Source organism: Myxocyprinus asiaticus, chromosome 48, assembly GCF_019703515.2.
Source record: "Myxocyprinus asiaticus isolate MX2 ecotype Aquarium Trade chromosome 48, UBuf_Myxa_2, whole genome shotgun sequence".
Taxonomy (NCBI): Eukaryota; Metazoa; Chordata; class Actinopteri; order Cypriniformes; family Catostomidae; genus Myxocyprinus; species Myxocyprinus asiaticus.
Genome location: NC_059391.1, coordinates 9,184,769 through 9,201,191, shown reverse-complemented (window position 1 = coordinate 9,201,191; position 16,423 = coordinate 9,184,769). Strand labels below are relative to the sequence as shown.

General features: G+C 36.0%; 1 pseudogene; it reads left to right on the top strand.

Annotated features, from left to right (window-relative positions):
- The first annotated feature begins 1,592 nt into the window (after window positions 1-1,592).
- LOC127437316 (coiled-coil domain-containing protein 33-like) lies at window positions 1,593-16,422 on the top strand (annotated as a pseudogene).
- The last annotated feature ends 1 nt before the right edge of the window (window position 16,423 follows it).

Here is a 16,423-nt window from a genome sequence, read left to right as displayed (position 1 = left end):
TTTTTATCAATTTAACGCTAATGGATGTTTTATTTAATTTTTCTGTGAGGTCCATCTTTTATGTAAGTCAAGGTTTCTGTCCCTTTGAATTAACATTTTATTGCCACTAAGGTGCACTTTTTTTAAGGTACCTTAAAGACTATATTCTATTTTACTTTTACATGCCCTTTTTCTTCTGTACTTAATAATAATATAGTTGAGTGTTAAATTTTTGTTTTTTAAACAAATATTTATATATATCATATCATATATATCATATACTGTATGTATTATATGTCATATCAATGATATATATAAATATATGGTAGAATTGATTTGCCATATGTTCCTATTAACCTGTTATTGCAGCTTAGTTTCTATATGATTGGGGTAGACCAGGAAGGGAACTTTGTATTGTGAACATTAGCGTGAATCTACATAGTACATCGAACTCTTATTTGAAATTATCCAGACAATGTTTTTCCATGATACAGTATGTCCTCTTTATGGAAAGCTGTTACCCTAACATTAAGAATGTATTGTTGTCAGATGATTGTCCAGTGATTTGTGTTGATGCTTAATGAATATTAATAAGGCATAACCTTTGGCATGGGGAGAGGAGCATAATGTATTTGGAAGTGCACACGTGTCTTGCTGTGCAACAGCAACATTCAGAATAAGGAACAAGCACCTCGCAGCATGAGCTCAAGTCATTAGCAATCACTGCTCATTTATCTCCTGCTATAGACTCAGACCAGTGTACCAGAGCCTTTCGAATCAGTTATATTGATTTAACACGGCTTGTCATGAAACAGGGTAGTGCTCATTTTAGTCACAATGGATGAAAGCTAGAAAAAGTTAAAGTGTGTAATTTTTTTCAATGTTCAAATATTTTATACCATCCCAGTGGCGTACCGTGAATCTTTTTCTCTCCCTGCTAGCCTTGAAACAGATGACAAATTATATTAAGTTATAACTTTGAATGTACCGTATATCTGTAAAACTTTATACACGTGGATATTGTGCTATGTGTCAATCTAGCAGTTATAAAAGCTGCTAGGCAGGATTTGTGTTGTGGTAACCCAGAATCAGGTCGCTAACGGTGTCAGAGCTCTCGTTTTGTTTGGCACATGCACTTATCTATTGTTATATATTCCTAGTAAGAGCTCACAACTTTTCAGCCCAATGCAGAAATCACAGAATGAACATGCAAGCATACAGGTAACCTGTTAACAGATAACTGCTGGTCTAATGTCCTTTCTGACTGATCTTAGAACAGTTGTTGGTCTTCTCTTATAATGGATTCTGCTTGAATTGAGAAGAAATGGTGGTCCTTGTTTGGTGAAATGAAACATAGAGGAGTGTTTGTTTGAATGGGATGGGTTGGTGGTAATTAAAGTCAGGTCTTGGACTTCTGTCCTATTTGCATTACATTGAAGAAAGAGTTTTGTCCATAGTAACCATGCAGGAATGTGTTTGGCGATCAATTAAAGACCTCCTTGCAGTGTTTCTTGCCATGAAACTCTATGATTGAAGCTGAACCTTGTTCTATCACAATTTGGATTTGATGTATACATGTACTGTAGCATATTACTATACATTTTATTTAAAAAATGAAGAAGTATTACAGGCCAGTGACACGTTCTGTAAGTACTGGCACATTTAACATTAAAACTCAATGTGTATTTTCTGGGCTTCAAGGGAAAAAACAAAAGCTTTATTTTTGCTTAATTGTAACATTCTCATACAACTTTACATTCTCAGCTTGATGTACTGCAACATAAATGTAACAGATACATTATTTAATGTATTATACATTATACAGTACATTTTGTTAGTTAAAATGGCCAGACATCCAGTTATTTCTACTGTATTGTGTTAGGATCACACTATTAAATTTACTATATGATCTCTTTGTTTTTCCCACAGATGGAAAGGGATTCCTATGATTTTCCATCACGTCATGCACTCTCCATGATTCTCCCAGAGTATCTTCACCTTTTCAGAAAGCCAAATACCAAAGCAGAACCTGCAGCACAGAAGTCAAACTTTCAGCTCAACCAAACATTTGACATGTACTTACCACTCAGAAGGTACTGTAAAAGTTTTTTATATGAGGGTTACCGCTAATATAAATTACAGTGCAGTGATATTTTAGACTTTTTGACTGTTCAGTCATTTGCTGTAAATGTCTCCTTTTCAGTCCCCCTATACCTGATTTAGAAGAGGACCCTCATGCAGCTGAAGTCACTGAACATCAAACTAAAGTGAGTATATACAGTGTGCTCCTCCTCAAAAGACTTAGTTCAAGACAAGTCAAGTCAAATTTATTTGTATAGTTTTTTTCACAACAGCTGTACAGCTGTTTCAAAGCAGCTGTACATGAAATTATGCTATAAAAGAAAATGAATGAATATAATACCAATATTAGTCATTTTTGTTTAGAACTATCAGTGGTTAAAATTAGTGAACTATGTAAGTGTTGTGGGTCAATGATTAAACCAAATGTTTTGTATGAACTATAAGTTTTAGTATTAAAATCCTTGAAGTCATCCCAGATTTACTGAGGAGATACACGTAGATGCATTGTCCTTTGATTTTTGCAGATGAAGGCTTTTGTTAGTGGTTAATACATATTCTATGTAGTTCTTTTCTTTTCTTTTTTTTTTTAAGAGAATGTTTTCTCTCATTTGACCAAGTTGATATAGGTATCATTCAGTGGGGAGCATCGCAGTCCCGCTGGAAGCTTATGGCAGGTAATTTTGGTAAACTCCATCCTGAGCCCATGCTTCAGACAGTGGCTCATGAAGAATCCCATGTCTTTGAGTTTGCATCAGTTCATCCTCTGAGAAGTCTATCTTAATAGACTGAAGTGAAGTCTGGCTGGCACATGCTGCAGTTGGTCATCATCACTCAGCGACACAGTGGGAGTGGGACATCAGGCAGGACTGGAATGGATCTGGCTGGCTCTGGTAACCTCGGTATATAATTCAAAGGTTTAGACAGGGAAATAAATAGAATAAAATTAGCATAGATGCCATTCAATTTAAAGCAGGGTTAAAGAATAAGAGAAGTGTTTTCGGCTCCAGCAGACCTAACTAAAGCAGCATAATTATGAATTGAGAGATAAATTTGCCCAATTTTATCGTTGTTACATTGGCTACCTGTTAAATTTCATATTAATTTAAAAACTCTGTTAACTACATACAAAGCTTTGAATGGTCTAGCTCTTATATTCCATCATGTTCATTACAATCTCAAAATTCTGGCCTGTTAATAGTTCCTAGAATATCAAAATCCACAAAAGGAGGTAGATCCTTTTCCTATTTGGCTCCAAAACTATGGAATAGTCTCAGTATAAGTATAGACTAAAGACTCATATATTTAGCCAGGAATACACCTAATTTATCCATCAACTCACAATTAGGCTGCTTTAGTTAGGTCTGCTGGAACCAGAAACATTTCTCAGAAACATTTCTCATAATCTATAATTCTGCAATAAATTAAATGGCATCTACGCTAATATTATTCTATTTGTTTCCCTGTCTCAGCCTCGGGATTCATATTACCAGAGCCGGCCAGATCCAGCTCCAGATTGGACTCCACTGCTACATGTCGCTGAGTGATGATGACAGACTACAGCCAGTGCTAGCCAGACATCACTTCAGTCTGTTATGATGGACTTCAGAAGATGAACTGATGCCAACTCCAACTGTAAGACATTGGATACTTCTTATGACACTGCCTGAACCTTGGACTCAGGATAGACCTCACCAAAATGACCTGCCGGTTTAACTGCGATGCACCTAACTGATCTCTGCCTGCATCACCATGGTCTAATGATGGACTACACTTTTAAGGACTTCAAAGGACAATGCATCTATGTGAACTTCTGAAGTTAATCCAGGATGAACTTCAAAGACATTAGTCATTAATCTTATAGTTCATACAAAATCTGTTTAAACACTTTCCCTTAACACTTATTTAGTTAACTAATTTTAAACCATCACCTGCACTGCACATAAATAATAATATTGGCATTATATTCATGATGTTAGCCAGAGGGGAACTGGCCCCCACAGTGAGCCTGGTTTCTCCCAAGGTTACTTTTCTCCATTAACCAAAATCTTATGGAGTTTTGTGCTCCATGCCATAGTCGCCTTCGGCTTGCTCACTGGGGTTCTAAATACAAATATTATTTAACAATTTAATTATATATTTTTATACACAATTTACAATTACACAATGATGACTCTAAGACTTTATAGAAATTACAGTTTAATTTTCTGTTAAAGCATGATTTTCTGAAAAGCTGCTTTGAAACGATGTGTGTTGTGAAAAGCGCTATACAAATAAAAATGCCTTGACTTGAATAGATCATTCTTTAGTCTAGACTTAAACTGAGTTTAGTTATCTGTTCCCAACACTGCTAGGAAGACTATTCCATAGTTTAGGAGCCAAATGTGAAAATGATCTCCCTCCTTTTGTGGATTTTGATATTCTCGGTATTGTTAACAGGCCGGAATTTTGCGATCGTAGTGAGCATGATGGACTATAGCATGATAGAAGTTCACTTAAGTACTTTAGAGCTAGACTATTCAAAACTTTATAAGTAATTAACAGAATTTTAAAATTAATATGAAACATAACAGGTAGCCAATGTAATGCCAATAAAATGGGGATGATATGATCATATTTCTTGGTTATGGTTAGCACACTAGCTGCTGCATTTTGAACAAATTGAAGTTTATTTTTTAAACTTGCAGGACATCCACCTAGTAATGCATTACAATAATCTAGTCTTGAGGTCATGAATGCATTAATTAGTTTTTTGGCATCAGAAACAGATAGCATGTGTCGTAACTTAGCAATATTTCTGAGGTGGGAGAATACAGTTCTACAAATACTGGATTTTTTTTTTCAAAGGCTAGATTGATCAAATATAACACCTACATTTTTTTCTGTAGAAGTTGATGTTACAGTACATCCATCAAGAAAGATATTTTAGCGTCTTATTTTTTTAGGTTTTTGTTCCAATAATTTGTACTTCTGTGTTATTGGAACTGAGTAGAAGGAAACTTCTAGCCATCCACTCTTTGATATAATTTATACACTGTTAATTTGGAAAATTGTGAAATTTTGTCAGGTTTCAAAGAAATATAAAGTAGGGTATAAAAGTGAAAACTAATTCCATGGTTCCTGATAATGTCTCCCAGGGAGGGGATATATAGGGAGAAAAACAGAGGCCCTTAAACTGATCCCTGTGGCACTCCATACTTTAATATGATCTGTCAGTTCCTCATTTACACAGACAAAGTGGTAGCGGTCGGAGAAAAAGGACCTAAACCAAGCTAATGCCTGTCCACATATGCCAACATAATTCTCAAGCCTATCCAAGAGAATGTCATGATCTATGGTGTCGAAGGCAGCACTAAGATCTAAGAGCATTAGAAGAGAAATGCTGCCACGATCAGATGATAAGAGCAAGTAATTTGTAACTCTGATAATTGCAGTCTCTGTACTATGATGGGGCCTATATCCTGACTGAAATTCTTCATTTATACCATTTCTCTGTAAAAATGAACATAGTTGGGAGGACACTACCTTTTCTAGTATTTTCGACATAAATGGGAGATTTGAAATCAGTCTATAATTAGCCAATTCGCCTGGTGGTTTCTTGATAAGTTATTCTGAACGTTTTGCCGTACTGAGTATTTGAGACAAATCTGGAAGCTTATTAGTGAAGCTATCTTTAGTAGTTGAAAGTATAGTTCTACCTGAACAATAACAATGTGTAGATTGAGTGACCTTTGCTAAACACAGCATACAAGAGACAAGGTAATGGTCTGGGATATCATCGCACTATGGCAAAATTTCTATTTTGTCAACATCAATTCCATATGACAAAATTAGATCTAGAGTGTGATTTTGGCAATGGGTTGGACCTGTCACATTTTGTCTAACCCCAACAGAGTTGAGAAAATGCTAATCCCAGTATATCATTTGCATTATCTATGTGGATGTTGAATTCACTGACGATTAAAGATCTATCCACAGCAACAGAAATCAGCAAATTCTTGAAGGATTTCAGAATATGGCCCTGGTGGTCTATATACTGTTGCAAGAACAAAAGACGATAAAGATTTTTTATTTATATCTGACAGTCACATTAAGCATTATCAGTTCAAAAGAATTAAACTTATATCCAGACCTTTGAGTAACACTAAAAATATCGCTGTAAATTTTAGCAACACCTCCTCCTCGACCTTTCAGACAAGGCTCATGTTTTAACAATAACCTGAGGGAGTAGACTCACCTAAACTAATATATTCATCTGTTTTAATCCAGGTTTCAGTCAAACAGAGCGAATCCAAACAATGATCTGTAATAATTTCATTTACAATTAGTGATTTGTATGAAAGCGGTCTAATGTTTTGTAGCCCTACCTTTATATGATGTTTATCTTCAGTTTTTTTTTTTTTTTTTTCAAGTTTGACAAATTTATGGCAATTTGTTTTCTAATTGATTTAATGAGGGTTTTGTGTTTGTTAGTTTGGGGAACAGACACAGTCTGTATATTATATAGAGGTGATTCGTTCTCTATGTGTTGTAGTTTACTGGATTTGACCTGTGAGATGTCTTTATTCCAGTGAACTTCAGTCAAAGTATCTACACCCTTAAGGCCCCTGCACACTTCCTTTGACATTTAAGAATGAAAGTCATTTAGAACAAAATCTGGGCAAAAAAATGTGTTTTTGTGTTCGCTTCTTTGGTTCATAACAGCTCGCTAGAGCAAACTTTCCGGAAGACTTCTTATCGGTTCCCAAACACCTTACTGCCATTGGTCCACGTCATCAGTAGGCTCAACCTGGAGCTTCACCTACTTTGAGGCCGACAGCTATTTCCCATTTAGTCAGTTAAGATCAGTCAACATGAACACACCAGCGTGCAGACTTAATAGCGAGCTGGTGCAAACTTAGAGACATTTACCAAGAACATGTCATGCAATTCTTTTTGGGTTTAATTAGTCTACAAAAGGAAACAAATCTACTCTTAAGTGCCCATTCACTTTGTTGCTTGATACGCTGCTTCACTCATGTGCTGTCTGCAGACGAAAGCCATTCACACATCTGCCCAAAGTGAGATATGCCTATCATCATTCTTTTGTCTGTATTCTATCCATTAACATTCTTTTATACACCCATCTTTGTAGTAGTATCAGTTTCCTCATAAATTACAATAACAGAGTGTAATTGGCAGATATTATGGCTGCGTATAGCATGTTAGTGCATTAGCACCATGAATGCTCAAGGTAAACATTACAAATTACACATTATCTAATGCATATATATTACTTTTAATCATCATGGAGCAGTTTAAACAGCTTCGTGTGAATTCTACTTATAGAATGAGGCATGATGGACAAGTCATTGATAACACATTTTATTGTCATATTAGTTGATGTTTTACATGTAGTCTTGAGCATCTCTTATATAAATGTACCTTTAAATGCCTCCCACAACAGCATGGCCAGTGTCTGAATGTTTGCAAACAGTATGTCGTTGCTCAGCTATTTCAAACTTCTTTTTGGCTCTGAGCAGGAGTGTACTGGGGCCTTTAAGGCTAATGTATACTTATTGGGCAAACAGGCTTCTTATAGTTTGCCTAGTTTGTTCTACTAAGGTGTTTGTTTGGGGATATTTGTCCTGTTCGTGCACCTCCCAGAAATTCTTCACCTAGGAAAACTTTGCTGGTCGAAGAGTGTGATGATTGGTTGACACTAATGGTGGGTGTTTGGACATAACATGTTAACAATCATGCGCACCAACTGAGGAGATTGTAGCTAGCTAGTTTACTATTGTAACGTTGAAAATTAAATTCTTTGAAGCTCTTCTCTCCAAAGTTGTTCAAAAGTACACTTTTTATTTGATACTCAACACAAACTTTGCAAAGACAACACATTTTCTAGTCAGCTAGTTCAAATATAAGGCTATTGTAAAAACAATGTTACAACAGAGACAGCTCTCCTACTTCGACCGCCCATGAGTTGACAACCTTCAATGACATCACCCTCAACAAATACATTTTTTATAAACACTGGCTTAGTTCACCTAGGATGCTTTAGTTCGTTCAGGAGAAAAAAAAGTTAGCCTTTTTCCATTGTATAAATTAGGTTTTGGTCTCCCTCTTGAGTCTATCTGTCCTTCTCTCAAGGTGATCACACTCATTTTGCCTCGATCTGTCTCTCTTTCAAGGGGATCAGTCTTATCCTTTCCCAAGGGTTGTTTCTACTGCAAGAATAGGTTAACAAGCATAACCTTTTGTAGCACCTCCAAAGCAAGCCATGTCAAATAGAATAGAGGTCTTAATCCTCTGTATTTTACAGTACCATAAATATTAGCAGCATTTAGGTGCAATATAGTTCATTTTAGTGAGTTCTGGTTAATTAGAGTGCATGCCATGAATATTCACAGCACTGGAATTCAAAGGAAAAGCCCTCAAGACACAGCTCAATGTGACCTGTATTAAAGTCTTGAGTTCTCAGTCACTGAAGCAATGATGGAATGGAAAGACCACATTGGCTTTTCTTTTTCATCACAGAATCATTGCAATGCACCCCACAGACAGAGAAAAATAGAGAGACACCCATATGTGTTTTAATAAAGTGATTGTTTGGAGCAACAGTGCCAACTATGTGGGGGCCATTCTGGTGCAGTCTAAGGGGACCAATCTCTTTTTCTCACTCCTCATTCACTCTTTCATTGGGTTCAGATGATTCTTCTCCATCTCCCCCCTCAACAGGCCCCACATCTCATCACCGATCATCATTCTCACCTTGCATGTGTGCCCTTTCAATTAAGCGCTCAATTTCTTTCAGACGACCCAAGGGAGCCACACGCACACTGGCCCAGATTGGAATCGCCTAATCGGTCCGACTGCCTTCACTCCCATTTTTGCACACCCAACCCCCCACCAACTCTCATATGAACCTCCTTCCTACACAGTGACCCTGAATGATTGCACATGAAAGAGTAGAAAGTCTCACTTGCATGTTATATGACATCTGACATACAACAAGCAAAATAGCACAAAAGGATGCTTGAAACATCCTACAACGCCCCTGGTGTGTTGTCTATTTGGCACATGGCTAATGCAGTTGTTGAAGGCTATAGAACAACACATTCAAAATAAAGACAGTGAGACTAGTGATGCAACGATGTATCGGCCGATTATCAGTATTGGCCAGTTAAAGCAATTGTGTGCACTAATGGACATTGTCCGATTGTTTAAATACAGATGATGGTCAGGGCCTATTATTAGACAATGAATTTAGGATTAAAAGGTCTTTTGAAGTTGTTTAATTAGTTATCAGTTATTTGAAAAAGGTAGCATTAAAAAAAAGTTAAACCACCAAACTATCGGTATTAGCAGATGTTGTTTTAAATCGGTATCGGCACAAATTTTGTATCGGTGCATCCCTAATGGAGAAACTGTATTTGCTAAAACATGATTGTTTCACAGTGGAACATGTTTTTTATCCTTTTTATTTGAGAATGTGCAGTGATTAACAATAGACCGATATATCGGCCAGGCCGAAAAATCGGCTAATATTTGTCCATTTTAAGAGAATCAGTGTCTGATAACTATGTATTTTTGACTTATTAAAAGAAGTGTTACTTCCCCCCGTGTAGTTGTGCCAAACTCTGCTAAAAGCCTTGTAAACACAACAAACATTTTAATAAACATTCTAATTATAAACTTTTTCTTGTTTTAATTTTTTTTTTGTACATTTTATGTAAATATTGTGTAAAATAAGTAATTTTGCGTACATTTTATTTCCTATATTTTTATAAGTAAGGCTAATTTATAACCCGTATGGGGGTGCTAAAGGGTCTAGGGAACATTTTTGTGAGAAAAAAACAAAAAGGTTTTACAAAATGTATTTTTAGGGCTGTCAAAGTTAACTTATTAACTAAAGATATTAGTTGTTTCAACTGCTCTGGAAAGGTGTCTATTATGAAAAGTGCTATAAAATGTTTTTGAAAATGAAAATGTTTCTCTTCAGATTTGTAATTTTAATATAGCTCTAGTACTTAATACGAAAAAAGATACTCAATCTTTGGTCAACTGACCCAAATTAATATTTTCCAGATAATATTTTAATAATTTGCTTTGGCTTTAGCACGATGACAGTATAAAAGTCAATTATTTAAGTTTGGAAACATGTTGTCTTTATAATATCATGCTAAATTGTCTCACACATATAAATGAGTCTATATACAGTACATCAAAATTAACATTTTTGGAAGAAAAAAAGCACCTTTCACTTGGCAGATGTCACCTTATCCCTGTATTCATCCTCTGTGCACTCCAATCTGACTCAGGTCTTCCTGAGGCTACAGTCTAAGGATTGATTACATTGCACTGCAGCTGTAGTGAAGCAATTACAGACAGATTCCCCAGTCTTCTTAACCCAACCATACTTCTTAACCTGACAGTATATCTCTATTTCCCTCTGAAATTGTTGTCAGAGTAAAACTAATGTTTATTAGGTAGACAGTCAGTCTCAGACAAATGCTGCATGAAAAGAAGCTGCTGTTAATCCTCTGTACTGAGCAGACACCCCGAATGAACATGTGACTTTGATGCACCCTAGTGGCAGCAAAGTGCAACTGCCATTCCTGTAGAGTTAATAATATCATTGGTGCAAGGAACACATTGCAAGTATTAACCCTAAGTATTACACTAAACAGATTAAAAATGCATATTTGCAGGATTTGTTGCATTTTCTTACACATTTTTAGGAGTTGGAAAACTACCGTACAGCCATGCATAAAATGGCAGATGACATCATCGCACTGCACTCTCAGGTGAGCGGCCTGAAGTCTGAGAACAGTCAGCTGCGGCGGGACCTCTCCCTGCATCAGGACATGGGCCACACTCAGCTAGATGACACCGACATTGACGTGATGACCAAGACGGAGACTGCTGACCTGATCGGTATTCCTACCAACTAATCTAATTTTAGCATGTAAAGATTAGTCTGGTATTATTCTTCATGGCTGTGCACTTTACCACTTAAAGGAATAGTTGACCCAAAAATGAAAATTCTTTCATCATTTACTCACCCTCATGCCATCCCAGATGTGTATGACTCTCTTCTGCAGAACACAAACAAAGATTTTTAGAAGAATATTTCATTTACGTAGGTCCATACAATGCAAGCGAATGGTTACCAGAACTCAGAAGGTCCAAAAAGGACATAAAAGCAGAATAAAAGTAATCCATAAGACTCCAGTGGTCAAATCCTTGTCTTCAGAAGCGATGTGATAGGTGAGGGTGAGAAACAGATCAATATTGAAGTCCTTTTTTACTATAAATTTCTACCTTTGACCAGCCCCTAGCAGTAGGTGGCTGAATGTGAAAGTGAAAGTCGAAAGTGTAGATTAACAATTAAAAAAAGGTTTGAATATTGATCTGTTTCTCACCCACACATATAATATTGCATCAGATGACATGGATTAAACCACTGGAGTCATATGGATTACTTTTATGCTGCCTTTATGTCCTTTTTTGACCTTCAAAGTTCTGGCCACCATTCACTTTCATTGTATCAACCTACAGTTCAAGTTTGTTTTATTTTCATGTGCGCAGGATAACAAGTACACTGTACAATGAAATTCTTTTTTGTCCCCTCAATGCTCAGCAGAAATGAATACAAAAACTATAAATGACACAAAAATATCATCAGAATTATATGACTATATATATATATATATATATATATATATATATATATATATATATATATATAATAAATAGAAAATTCCTATTTTCATGACTTTACTACACCTGAAAACACCATTTTAAAATTCCCAGATATTTCCAAGTTTTCAATGGCCGTGGGAACCCTGACTATTATTACGAGATAGGGTTGGTTTTAAATGTTAACAACACTACTAGTACTAAAACTTCGACAAACTACTGGATCTTTGCTATATTCTATATAAAGGTACAGTCCACCAGTAACTGAGAGAGACAGTAGACCTGTATGGAATTACTGCACCTGAACGAGTCTTCAACATGTCACTTGGCTAAAAACAATGACTTCTTTATTGGCATAACCTATGACAATAATGTGCATAATATAGTATAGTGCAATATATGTTCAGTCTGTGTAGTGCAACTTCATCTGTGTAATGTACAGAGTCCCAGTGTTGTGCGAAGGATGTTGTATCTGTGTAGTGTAAATGTTCATGTTTGTGGTGTGCCAAACCAGAGCTGAGAAATTCTTCTAAAAATCTTCATTCGTGTTCTGCAGAAGAAAGAAAGTCTCAGTTGGCAACCCTATTACTGGCCTAAGTCAAAAGAGCCCTCCCACAATTCTCTATGATTCTCTATGGCTCAGGTCCCTCATTCAATTTATGTCTATCGGATAAATAAATTCATTTATAGATTTGGTGTATCATTCATGATACAGTGTGTTAAAGCGCCACTAAATATCATACTGGTATTATGGTGAGACCAATGATGCACACACATGCCAAAAAGAATTTAGGACACCAGACAAAACACAAAGTTTTGCTCATTTTAGGAATACTCTGTTAGAGTATTACATTACAGATTGAAGTTAGTTCATTCGCTCTTTGCTAATCCTCACAGGTGTCATGTCCTCACAGATCTGTGCTGAGGATTGATAAAACCTCTCATTTAGCTAAGGGAATCTGATAAGCACTCACTCCCTTATCTGCTGAAGGACAGTGTGTGTACCTCACACACATATACACACAAACACAAGGCTCTGCTTAAAGGACACATCTAAAACCTTTGAGGCCTTCAAAGCTAATGTTGACTTTAATTTCCTCTGCATGGCGAATGCGTGTTTCTCTTTCAGGGGTATGTTTTCTCCAAAAATATCTCCACAGTGGCATGGTCACAGCATTTGTTGATGTTTCTGCAGTCAGCTATCAGTTTAGCTCAGACTACTTTTAATCCTCCAGGATTTTAATACTGCATTGAACTCCATTAAAATGCTATACTATACTTTACTATATTATACTGTACTGTACTATACTCTACTATTATACTAAACTATACTGTACTATACCATTACCATGCCATGATAAAATGCACTTTACTATACAGTGCTCTATACTATACTATACTATACTATACTTTACTGTACTGTACTATACTATACCATACCATGTTAAAATGCACTTTAATATACAGTGCTCTACACTATACAGTACTATGCTATGCTATGTTATACAGATAGTGCTCTAGACCACAATAAAATGAACTTTACTATACAGTGCTCTATACTATACCATACCATAAAAAAATGAACTATACTATACTATGTAGTGTTTTCTACTAAATCACACTATATAAAACTCTACTATATTGCACTGTACAGCACAGTACTGTGCTATAGTATAGTGCTCTATACTATGCTGTCACATTCCATACTATACCACACTATAATGAAAGGTACTATATTATACTATACTATACTGTACTATACTATGCAATACTATACTGTTATAATTGTTAAACTGTTTTGTAAATGGTTTGATAACATAAATGCACAATGATTTAAAGTGGGCCAAGTCTATATTATGGTAACCTTTTATTGTTTACTAGTTCAATCAGCACTCATTATTGTCGTATGGCACTTCCTGCAGTAGCTCTGAAGTTCAAGATGGCCAGTGAAAACAGCAAGGCAGCTGCCCAGAAGGACAGAATCCAACAGCTTCAGAATGAGCTCATCAGGGTGGGTCAATCAGGACCGATTTCTCTCGGGTCAATTATTAAAGTTCTTAGTGAAACTCTTTTACTAAAGAAGCAGTGCTCAGAGACAGTGTGCTTCCTCTTTAAAGCTCAAAGTGTCCATTGACTGGCATATATTTGTGATGTTTGCTGGCAGTAAGGAAAAGCTGTATCAAAAGCATTAATAATTTTCTTTTAAGATTATTGATTGATTCAGGTCCTTGAGTTTGTTTCCAGACCACATGTTATATTGTATTTGATAGACAGAGGCAAAAAATATATATAAAGTAGGTAGGAATCTTAATGCAGTACACTCCAAATAATTGAGTTAATCCACTGGATTAACTCCTTAAAACTGTGTTTAGAATTTTAGTTCTTTATTTTACAAACTGTAGAAGAAAACACTGAGAAAGAGTTTGTCCAGCTTTAAAGAGCCCATCAGCAGTAACATGCTGTGCTAAAGAGATACCAGGCCCAGTTCGGCAACAGGAAAAGGTATTAAGCTATTTTGTAAAATAACAGTTTTCTAGCATTTTTATCAAGTGTTTGTTAAACCAAATGAACTGTGGATCGGCCGCCCATAGAAAAATCAGATTTTTGTTTTTGATTTATTGAGCAGATCATTGAAAAGATGGAGAAAATATTGGATACAAAACTGAAAGAGACAAATAGAGAAAATTCGGGGAAAAAGAAAGCAGATATGAAACAAAAAGGTGCGACAGTGGTTCCACTCAGTGGGCAGTCAGTAACGGATTTTTCCAGGGAGTCAAATGTGTAAATCAGGATTGAAAGATCAAACCAATAAAAGATTGCAGTGGATCTAAATATCATGTTTTATTATATGTTTTTTTGCTGGTAATTATGCTCCTGTACACAGATGATTTCCTTTCCTTGCTTTCTTAAAATAGTCTTGGTAACCACTGTTGTGTTATCTTTCTGATCACCAACTCAACACTTGTCAATACAACAAACGAACGGAACAAATGATGCACCGCCAGTTACAGACTACGATCAATGCAAACATGTATAAATGGATGGAGGGCCCTATTCTATGTAACAACATCAACTCACCAAATACAGTATGTGTAGATAAACTCCATCCTCCACTGCTTCATTGTGTCAATTTTATATATGATTTTGTCATTCAGTCTTTCAGATGTTTTTCGATCTTCCAATACATTTTATTCCATCTTTGGCATATTTTGAAAGTTTCTCTTCACCTGTCACATTAACTACAAGCAGGCTTGATGAAGCGTGACCATGATACTGAAAGCTGATTGACTTGCATGGTTACATCTAATAATGATTGGTTATGAGTGCAGAGGGAGGCAGATTTCATTTAGCCTCCGTTTGGCCTGTTTTGGACACTGTTTGAACAGAACCAGATTAGACAATCAGGCCTGAGGTCTAAACCTAATTTGGGAACAGTAGCTCTGCTGTGTTTGTACAGATGAAGAAGAGCACAAGAGGAGAGAAATCGAGTCCGTGCAAGCAGCAGAAAACTTGCGACTCAGACTGGAACTGGACAGACTCTGTAATCAACAACCCCCCCCCCCCCCCATCATAATCCAACAACCTGTGAAAGGTACTATATTATACTATACTATACTGTACTATACTATATATAAAACAATGTTTGTTTTCTCAGTCCCATCAGACTTTCTCAGACAGTGAGAAGTTGGACTTCTTAACCCAGTTGGCGAGAGCTGAGGGTCGAATCCAGTCACTGGAACAACAGGTTTGCTCTTTAATGCTGTCTGGAAGGTAAATGTGGAAGTTTAGCTTGCATGATTAAAGGGGTAGTTCACTTATAGATCATTTACACTCACCTTCATGTTGTTCACCATGCGCTTTGATTGTAGTGAAAAAAAAAGATGCAATGTAAGTGAATTGTGATTGAGGCTAACATTCTATCTAACATCTCCTTTTGTGTTCCAAAAAAGATAGAAAGTCATATGTGATTGGGACAACATGAGGGAGAGTATATGTTGACAATTTAAATTTTTGGATGAACCTTTGACATTAACAAAAAGATGATGGACAATATTTGCAGCAAATATAGTAGAGTCTTGAGAAATGTTAGTAATGTTATTAATTATAATGTGAATTATTTTAGTTGCATAGCTGTTGTTGGCATTCCTGTCAAACCAAAATATAATCATTTTAAATGATAATTAGTGATAGACAGATATATTGGCTTGCCCAAATAATTGAACGACCTTGTCAGTGGATAATGGGTTACTGAAAAACCCATATTTGTTGAACACTACTTATAATTTATTTTTGTTTATATATATATATATGCATGATTTATTATTATTATTATTATTATATATTTTTTTTTTTTTTTTTTTGTGTGTGTCTGTTTCAGCTGAAAGAGAATTCTAAACAATGGGGGAAGGAGAAACAAGAGATGTTGACCAGACTCAGTGAATATGAATATGGATTTGCTCGAACATCAACCATGATTCTTCATGACCTTCCTGTTGTGAGTACACAACATCATCCTCTCTTCTATATGCATATATAGAGAAATAGGACATAACTATGTATTACACCAATTGTATCCCTATTGAAATAGTTTTCCATTTTTAATTTCCTAAACAGAAAATGTGACCGATTCTGCAGAGGGGTGTGTTCGACATAGACAGCTGGAACCTCTGAAATGACC